The sequence below is a fragment of the Tupaia chinensis genome, unplaced genomic scaffold (genome assembly GCF_000334495.1).
Source record: "Tupaia chinensis unplaced genomic scaffold, TupChi_1.0 Scaffold144982_1, whole genome shotgun sequence".
NCBI classification, from domain to species: domain Eukaryota; kingdom Metazoa; phylum Chordata; class Mammalia; order Scandentia; family Tupaiidae; genus Tupaia; species Tupaia belangeri.
In genome coordinates this window covers 177,553-186,019 of record NW_006204841.1, presented here as the reverse complement: position 1 = coordinate 186,019, position 8,467 = coordinate 177,553, and positions in this window count along the sequence as shown.

Here is an 8,467-nt window from a genome sequence, read left to right as displayed (position 1 = left end):
CAGAGATCAGAAAATGTATAGATTTATTTCATTTTCATATTTGATTTATAATTTACACATCATTTCAAAATTTTAAAGTTATTTCCTAATACTCATTGCTCCTGACAAAACTAGAAATATGTACTAAATCTCAATTTTTTCCTGTAGCTTATTCTTTCTCTGACCCATATTGGATAAAAATATAAATATTACAAGCTCTCTGTTGTTGCCTGCTCACTTCCAAAGAGTTGTATGAATGAAAATAACAAAAAGAGAACCATGACATTTCATTTAATTTTTTAAAATTATTTTTATTTAACTTTATTTTAATTTGACCAGAGAGGGATAGAGCGAGAGAGAGAGAGAGAGAGAGAGAGGGAGGGAAAGTGAGAAAGCAAGCCGTCAGGTCCAGGACTCGAACCGCAGTCAGCCATGTGGGAATCCAACACCTTTAACCACCATGCCACCTGTCAGCCCCAGACATTTCATTTAATTTAAACCAACAATTTTATTTTATTTTTATTATTTATTTATTTATTTATTTTTATTGCCAGAGGAAAAGTGTGCTTGCCAGAGAATGAGAGAGAACCATCCTCCCCCCAGCATTGGGGTATGGTCATGCCACAATCTTTTTTCCTCCATTTCTCTGTCCCATCAAATTTGAGGAACACATGGACAAGCAAGTAGTTTGTTTTTGTTTGTTTTTAAGGTTTTTGCCATAAGGCGCATGCTCTCGCCAGACAGACAGACAGAGTAAAGTGAGAAATCACACCTTGCGGGGTGGCCACACCATAATCCTTTCTTCTCCATTCTCTTCTCAGATTTCGAGAATTCACACACATGTGCCCAGTGTATTTTTAAAGCCCCCAGTTCTAGGATTTGAATTGTGGAATTGGCCATGTGGGATCCAGCACCTTAACTACCACACCACCTGCTTGCACTAAAAGTGTTTTTGTTTTGTTTTATTTTTATAGAGATTTTTGCTATAAGGTGCATGCACTTGCTGGAGAGACAGAGAGATGGAGAGACAGAAAGTGGGAAATCACCCCCTAGAGGAGATGGCCACACTGCAACCCCTTCTCCTTCATTCTCAGGATTTGGGGCACACACACACACACACACACATACACACGTGCCTGGCATGAGTTGTAAGTCATTAGGTTAGGGACTCAAACCAGGGTCAACTACGTGTGAATCCAGTGATGTAACCATTACGCCATCTGCTGGTCCCATTTTATTTTTTTAAATATCGCCAATGTTCAACCATTTTGGCTTACAAAAATGGTTAATTCATACATTTACACTTAGTATTAATATTTGTATCTATTCTTGCCAACTGAGCTCTATTTCCGCTCCCTTGCCTTACAGTATGTTATTTGTAAAGTGCATTCTAGAACCAGAAGCATTCCCAGGGAGCTTGTTTGAAATGCAGAATCTCTGGCTCCATTCCACACTAATTGAATTGGAATCTTCATTTTAATGAGATCCCCAGGTGATTGTACACACATTAAAATCTAAGATGTACCAAGCGGCAAGTTCCTTACAGATGGTTTGAAAGTGTTCTTTAACTCCTCATATTCTAGGGCTGTCCAATTTAAAACTCCAATCTCAGTTTCAAGTCAAACATTCTTGGCTGAACTTGTGACTCAAGGAACTCTGAAAGTGGAAAGTGGGTTTTACATTTTTTAAAACTGATTTGAAATTAATTAATTTTTTTAAAAAAGTATTTATTTATTTATTTATTTATTTATTTTTGTCAGAGGGCACGTTCACTTGCCAGAGAGAGACAGAGGGAGAAAGCATCCACCATAGAGAATGGTCATACCACAACTCCTTCTCCATTCTCTCTCATCCAGATTTTGGGCAAACATGCAAGTGGGTCCAATGTGCTTTTTCTTATTTTTAAAGGTTTGTTTTATTTATTTATTTATTTATTCATTCGTTCATTTATTTAAATTTGACCAAAGAGGGACATAGAGGGAAAGTGAAAAAGTAAGCCGCCGGGTCCGGGACTCACATGGCAGTTGACCATGTGGGAATCCAGTGCCCTTACCCACCATGCCATGCCCTTGCCCACCATGCCACCCGCCAGCCCTCCAGTGTTTTTCAAGCTGCCAGGTCTATACTCAAACCACACAGTTGACCATGTGGGATCCGGCTCCTTAGTCACCAGGCCATGGACTGGCCCAAAGTGGGGCTTGTTTCTAACCAGTTCCCTCTCTTTTTACAACTTATCTTCTGGTATGTGGGACTCATCCTCTGGTGTTTGAGAGGGAGACTAAAAAGGAAAGGGATAAGTTTCTCTTAAATGTACAATCCATGTTGCCCCAAATGTCCCCCCCCCCACCTTTTTTAAAGCTTTATTTACTTGTGAGGGATGTCCATCAGGGTCTTCAGATTGTGATCCAACCCATCTCATCTAGTCTGGATCATGGCACACGCACCTGAGGTGCTCAGGGAGGTCCTGGGATAGGAACCCAGGACCTTTCCCATATGGGTCCAGCTGTGTTACTGCTATGTCACCACCTGGCCACCAAACAGTCACTCTTTAATGGGACACATTAAGTTCTCTTAGAAACCCTGAGGCAGCCTCCCCACTGCACAGTCCCTCACTGAACCTGGAGTATGGAGCAGTCCTAGCTCCCTCCCTCTCCCAGAAGTACATCCATCCAGCAGCTTATGGCTAGAATTTCTTTACTCCTTGGGTGTGATGGTTCAAATTGGGACGGCATCAATCAACCCGTGATGGCATCAATCAAACTTCCACATCCTTCCCGTGCCAAATGGCAAATGTGTAGACTGCCTTATGCAGCCAATTCCCAATGCTTTATTTCTCTCCAGGGCTCTGTCCTGTTTAGGTGCAGGGCAGTATCAATCCTGCCAGTGGATGAAGCACCAGGCTCCCCTTCTTGCAGTCTTCCTTAGTTTCTCTAGCTGGTCCTGCTGGACTCTTGCTCACTTAACGTGGCATAGGAGGGGGTATAAAATGGAAAGGAGGGACCAGCAGATGGCGGAATGGTTATGTTGTTGGACTCCCACGTAGTCGAACGTGGTTTGAGTCCTGGACCTAGTGACTTGAAACACACGAGGTGGGTGTGTGTGCCCCAAATCCCAAGAGAATGGAGGAGGAGGGACTGTGACATGGCCATCCCCCACTTTGAGTGCCATGTGGGATGGAGCAGGTGGGATGTGGGAAGGAGGTCTACTCATAGGGTCATTACACCTCTGAGATGGAAAAGTTGAGAATGAGTCAGTTGTAAGAAAAGGTAGGGGAGCACCGCAGGTGGCGTAGGGATTATGTTGCCAGACTCCGACGTAGTTAACTGTGGTTGGACTCCCAGACCTGGCAGCTTCAAACTCATTCCCGGTACATGTGAGTGCATGCTCAAAATCCCGAGAGGAGACTGGAGAAGAGATTATCTCCTGGGGTGGGTAATTTCTCGCTTTCTGTCTCTGTCTTTCAAGTGAGCGCATACACCCTAAAGCAAAAAGACAAATTACTCTATGACAAAAATTTCTCAAAAAAAAAAAAAAAAAAAAAGGCCAGGGAGCAAGTGCGACTAAGAACTTGGATGTAATGGGAAATGCTAAAAGGCTTTTATCTGGTTCATTTTAGCTCCTTCACCACCAAACGTGGGGGAAGGGACTGCTTCAGCTTCTCCGCCTTCTCTGTCTGCGATGACCAAGGTGTAAAGGTATCAGCTGCATCGAACTTTAAACTTCACATTATCCTTCTCTTTCTTGATCTTGACAGATATGGCATCCTTTCGCCAGGCTGTTAGCAGAATGTCTTTGATTTCCTTCATTTTCCGAGGCATGGCGGGGGCATAAGGAGAGGGTGCCGATGGCACAGCCAGCCGCCAGAAGTGAAGAGGACAGGAAGGACTTAACGTGACATTCTTGATGTCCCGTGAACAATTCAAGGGGGCATCTGTGGTGGTTGAAAACATATTAAGTAGACAATTGGACAGGTGTGCAGAGCGCAGAGAGGTGCGGGGTTAACAATCTGTGTCATTTCAACCATTCTTAAGGTTTCAGCAACAAATTGGAAAGATCAACAACCACAGTTTTTAGCACCCAACCAATCTGTAGCAGTTTAATTTCCATTTGATCAGCGCGATTCTCTGAAACGGGTTATTTGTGTAACTTTACAGATAAGTAGTGCCCTGAAGCTCAAAGCAATTACTTGACTTGCTCAGTTCTCAGCTTAGTATGTCAGGATTTAAGCTTAGTTTTTTGACTACGAAGACCATAATACCACTACGTACTATTATACTTACCTTTTTTTCTTCTTCTTCTTCTTTTTTTTTTTTTTTTTTTTAGGTATTTTTTGCCATAGGCACGTGCACACACTGGAGAGAGGCAGAAAGAGGGAAAGTGAGCAATCACCCCTGGGGAGATGACCATGTCACAATCCCTTGGTCTCTATTCTCCTCTCAGGATTTTGGGCATGCACACACAAGTGTCTGGCATGATTCTGGCTATCTGTTCCAAGACTAGAACCGTGGTCAGTCATATGGGTGTCCAGTGCCTCGACCCCCACACCACCTGCTGGTCCCTACTTACCTCTATTTTATTTTATTTTTCTTAAAGAATTATTTTTGGGGGCAGGCAGGTGGTGGGGTGATGAGGGTGCTAGACTCTCACAGGGCCAACCAAAGTTCGAGTCCCAGACTCAAAGGCTTGTTTTCTCACTTTCGCTTTCTTTTTTAAAATAATTATTTTTCAATTTTACTTATTACTATTATGTTTTAATTTTACCAGAGAAAGAGAGAAGGAAAGTAAGAAGGCAAGCCACCAAGTCCAGGACTTAAACTGCAGTCAGTCATAGGGGAGTCCACTGCCTTAACCACCATGCCACCTGTTGGCCCCCTTACCTCTATTTTAAAGGGACTAGAAGGTATATAATTGACTAAACCCATGGAACTATTTTTATTTATTTATTTCATTGCTAGAGGGTGTGTGCATTTACTACAAAGAGACAGACTGGGTGAGAGAATGTCATACCTCTCAATGGGGCATGGTCGTACCACAATCCTTTCTCCTCCATTTCTCCATCCTGTTGGGATTTGGGGCATACATGCACATGCACCTGGTATGGTTTTCAAGCTGCTAGGGCCAAGACTTAAACTACAGTTAGCCGTGTGGGATCTAGCTTTCATAACCACTAGGCTAGGGGCTGGCCCCAAGCAGTTAAAAACAACCAAAAAACATCTCCTTTATATTCCTTATTCATTTCGCAAATTGGCTATTTTCCAATTCACCTTAACTTATGGTGGTAAAACAAGGAGTCCGTGAGACAACGGAGAGGTATTATGAAAGGACATGGCTTTGTGACCCATGAGGCAGAGGGAGCTGGGGATGCTGGGGGAAGTATTTGAGCAAGGGATATGAGAATTACAGAAAAAGGAGTGTCACTGATTAAAAAAAGCTATGATCTTCTATACCAGGGCGCATATATATTAGTATGGTAGTTTTTTTTTTTTTTTCCTTGAAGAGAACGTGGGGAGAAAGGAGAAGGTGTGAACTGAGCTGGGGCCAGTGTTTGAGCCATGCAGAAGATGGAGCAGAAAACCAGGGGATTATCAACAGGCCTTGGTAAATAATTAGATATGGGAAGTGAGAGAGGAAGGAGTCAAAGGTGAACATAGTTTGATCCTGTGACTAAGAGGACAATGAAACCATTAAAAAGGACAAAGGTGGAAAATGGGCTGCTGCGCTAAGCGTGCTCCACAGGACTAGGGTAAAATTCCAGGTCCCTAAAGACATAGGCAGCTGTGTTTGTGGGGTGCTTTGGTATCCGAAAGGGAGTAAAATTTCTGGTCCCCTTCTGTACTTGTGTGCCCAGTCTAGCATTCCTGGATAAATTTTTAAAAATTTTTGGTCACTTTTTCAATGAAAAGAAAGCATGTTGGAATTCTTTTTTTCTCTTCTTCTTTTTTTTTTTGAGAGGTTGTCGCTATAGGGCGCGTGCGCTCGCCAGACAGACAGAGAGAGACATTCCCAGAGGGGATGGCTACGCCACAATCCCTTCTCCTCCATTCTCCTCTAGGGATCTTGGGCACGCACGCACACATGCCCGGCGTGAGTTTAAGCCCCCAGGTCTGGGACTTGAACTACGGTCGACTACGTGGGAGTCCAGCGACATAGCCATTATGCTAACTGCTGGTTCTCAAGAGCAAAGGTATTTTTGAAGGTATGTTCTAGAGGATATGGAACATAAAGGGACTTCTTTTTTGTGGGGGGAGGGCAGGATGGGATTTCATTATAGGGCGCATGCTCTCACCAGACAGACAGAGAGACAGAGACAGAAAGCTAGAAATCACCCTACAGGGCGAATGGCCACGCTGCAATCCCTTCTCCTCCATTCTCCTCTCGGGATCTTGGGCACGCATGCACACGTGCCCGGCGTGAGTTTTAAGCCACCAGGTCCGGACACGAACCACGGTCGACTACGTGGGAGTTCAGCGACATAGCCATTACGATATCTGCTGGTCCCAAGAGGGACTTCTGTCTGTAGAATAAATCCAAACACATAACCTAGGAAAAGCGTTCAGACCCTCTTGTTTGGTTGTAACCTACCTTATCAGTACTAGCAGCGGTGACTCCTGCCACTACCAATAACAGGACTCTTTTTTTTTTTTTGGAGAGGTTTTTCGCTATAGGGCGCGTGCGCTAGCCAGACAGACAGAGAGAGACATAGAGACAGAAAGTGAGAAATCACCCCCCAGGGGGGATGGTCACGCCGCAATCCCTTCTCCTCCATTCTCCTCTCGGGATCTTGGGCATGTATGCACACGCGCCCGGCCTGAGTTTTAAGCCACCGGTCAGGGAGGTGAACTGCGGTCGACTATGTGGGAGTCCAGCGACATAGCCATTACGCTAACTGCTGGTTCCCACCAATAACAGGACTCTTGACTGCATGTGACAGAAAGCCTCTCATTAGCTTAAGCAACGGCACACATAAAATAGTTTATTGAATAGTTTAAAGCTTCTAGAAGAATCTACTCAGTTATTTCAGGGCATCAAACATGTGTCTAGGGAAAGCTGCAATCTTAACTCTTGTTTTCATGTTGCCTTCTTTCTTAGAATTCATGTGGGAAGATGGTTCTAGGCCTCCATTGTTCCAGATTTAAATCCTTCTTGGACCTGCAGCCTAAAACAGAGGATTAACTCAAATATGCTTTCCCCGGGTGTCCTGCCCAGCTATGGACTGAGAGGATAAAGGATAGTTCTTCAAAACAGTGGATGTATTTTTTTGAAATAAGATGTCTTCTATTTTTTTTAAGAGAGATTTTTGTATAGGGCACGTGCACTCACTGGAGAGACAAAGAGACAAGGAGACAGAAAGCCCCGATGTCTTCTATTTCAAATCCAAAGAACACTCATTAGAACATGGACATTAATGGGAAGTAGAGCTGCAAACTTTTCCAGTAATTCGGAACCAAAATGAGCTTTCTCACGAGGGCCAAGAGTGTAATAAGCACCCAAGGAAGCAATTTTCCCCTGCAATAAGCTGGAAGTATTTCCACGTTGTTTCTAAGAAAGAACGCGTGCAAATCAGGGTCCGGGTTTGTCTCCGGTGCTTCCACCCATCTTCCATTATACAGTCACTTGGCTTTTAGGAAAAGGCCAGGGGAAAAACTCCAAAGGAAAACGCCTTCTGCCTCCCTCCTCCAGCGGAGGGCGAGGGTCCGGTCTCCCGCCCACCCACCGAGAAGCACCCGAGCCGCGCTCCTCCCAGAGATGGGAAAGGAGGTCGCAGGCGGTCCAGACACCTTCCAGAACCTCTTCCAGCTCCAGGAAAGGAAATGAGATGAGTGCCACTAGGGCGACACAAAGTCTCACGCCAACACCTGACAAATCGAACCTGGCGCCGGCAGAGCACTCTGCTTTTGCAAGGGGGAGACGCGATCCCCCGTGTGGCCTCCGGATCTTTCATCCGGCGGGAAGTTCTTCCTCCTCGCTCCAGGCCTCCAGGGCGAGCACCAAAGCCGCCCGCACCTAACGCTAGCACTCCCCGGGCCAGCCGTACCCTCCGTCCGGCCCGCCCCGCCTCCGATGCCGGCTCCCCACCACCCCGGCCAGTGCAGAGAAGGGGCGTCGGGAGTCGCTAGGTGCCCGCGTCCCCCGCTGGGCTGGCGCTCCTAACGGGCAGGTCGCATGCGCATCGAGCCGCCGGGCAAGGGAGAGTGAGGGGAGGGGCGAGCGCGGCCGCGGAGCCCGCGGGCGCGGACGGCGCATGCGCCGGGGGAGCGCAATCTCGGCCTCGGCTTGCGGCTGCCGGTTTGAAAGAGGGAACCCCGGCGAGCGGGAGCGCGAAGGAAATCTGGCCGCCGCCGTGCGCGCGCTCCCGGTAAGGGGCGCCCCACCGGGTGGGCCCGGGCCTGGCGCCCGCCGGTTGGCTTGCCTCGGCGGCGCATGCGTGCTCCGGGTGCCGGTGGAGGAGGGGAAGGGCAGGGAGGGGGAGGAGGAGCGGGCGGCGGTA